Here is a 2,031-nt window from a genome sequence, read left to right as displayed (position 1 = left end):
TGTTTTGGTGAAGGCACAACTTCTGCCTCCACGAAAACAACTATCATAATTATGAAATATTTCATTGAAATTTCATTGTTTGGTTTGTTTTCACTATTTGGGGACTTTTATACATCCATACTAATTTGAGGATTTTTTTTCTAGTTCAGTGAAAAATGTCATTTTTATCTTGATAGGGGTTGCATTGAATCTGTATGTTGCATTGGGTAATTAGATATTTTAATTGTATTAATTCTGTCAATCCACAAGTATGAGAGGTCTATCACTTAATATTTTATTTTATCAATTTTGTTTTTGTTTATCAATTTTTTTAAAAATTCAACTGTAGAAATCTTTTGCTATCTTTATTAAGTTTATTTCAAGATAGTTTTAGTGTTTGTGTGGCTAATGTGAATGAGATTACTTTCATAATTTTTTCCAAAATAATGTTTTATTGGTGTATAGAAGAGCTATTTAGTTTTGTATCATAATTTTTTGTCCTGTTACTTTACAGATTTGTTTATCAGTTCTAATAATCCTTTGATAGAGCCTTTAGATTTTTCTATATCTATAGTCAGACCATCTTCTAAAAGGGATATTTTGACTTCCTTCTTTCCTATTTGTATATTTTTTTTGTTTCTTGCTTTTGCCTAATTGTTCTGGCAAAATTCCTACTATTATTAGGAAAAGAGAAGTGAGAGTTGTCACCTTGTTTTGTTCCCAATCTTAAAGAAAATGCTTTTTTTTTTTCCAGTAGCTTGAACCCAGTGCCTTCCCACTGAGATGTATCCCTAGACCTCCCTTTTTTGTTCCTTATTTTGAAACAGGATTTCACTATGTTGCTAAATCATGCACTTGGGATCCAACTGGGAATTTTCTGTCTCAGCTTCCCAGAGTGCTGATGGTTACAGGCATGTGCTACTACACCTGGCTAGAAGAAATGCTTTTCTATTTTATCACAATTCAGTATTAAACTGTGCTGAGGGTTTATCATATGTACCCCTTATTATGCTAAAGTATGATTCTTCAACACCTAATTGGTTCAGGATTTCATAATGAAGGATATTTGTTGTATTGAATTTTACCAAAAGTTTTGCAATTCTGTAGAATAGATGGACAAACATTGGTGTCAATTCTTCTTTAATAGTTAGGTAAAATTCAGTGTTAAAGTCATCCGTTCTTGGCTCTTCTTTCTTAGGAGACTTTTTAACTATTTATCCAATTTCCTGACTTGTTATTAACATGCTTAGGGTTTTTATATTCTCTGTATAAAACTTTAGTAGTTCCTATATATTCCAAATTTGGTTAATTTCTTATAGATTTTGAAAATTGTTAGCATATATTTTTTTCAAAGAATTCACAAATAAACCAATATTTTTCAATATAATTAATTCTAATTTGTGCAGTTTTACTTCTTTTTTTGTGGCAGGGTTCTACGCTGTAGTTGTGGCTGGCCTTAAACACACTATGTAACACAGGGAGGGCTTAAACTCATTATGATCCTCCTGCCTCAGCCTCCGAAATGCTGGGATCACAGGCATGTGTGATCACAGGCATGTGCAACCCCATCTGGTCTGCTTTTTCATTTCTAATTTTATTTGGGTTGTGGGTTTCTTTCTCTCTCTCTCTCTATCTCTCTCTCTCTCTCTCTCTCTCTCTCTCTCTCTCTCTGTCTCTCTCTCTGTCTCTCTGTCAGAGCTGTATAGCTAAATTTTATCCCTTAGTTCCATTTATCCTTTTTATTGTTTCAGACTTTCATTTATTTTATTTTGCTTTGATCTTTATATTTTTCTCCTACTAACTGCTTGAAGTAGTTATAAGAATCATATCCTTGCTTCTTCTGCACCTCTTAAGAATAACTGATCAAAATTGTGCGTGAGGCAGAATAGAACAAATATAGGTAGGTATAAGTGAGTCAAAGAAAATAATAACTAAAATAACTGTGCTTTTAAGACTACAACTCCAGGACACAGCTGGGGCTACTCAAGGTTATTCATGTCCGTTTTCCCTTGGTTGCTTCTTTCCTTGTAGGCTCATCCCACCAAAAATCAA

This window comes from Chinchilla lanigera, unplaced genomic scaffold (genome assembly GCF_000276665.1).
Source record: "Chinchilla lanigera isolate Chin_1 unplaced genomic scaffold, ChiLan1.0 scaffold00007, whole genome shotgun sequence".
Lineage (NCBI taxonomy): Eukaryota > Metazoa > Chordata > Mammalia > Rodentia > Chinchillidae > Chinchilla > Chinchilla lanigera.
The sequence above is the reverse complement of the archived record's forward strand: the minus strand, read 5'-3'. Positions refer to the sequence as shown.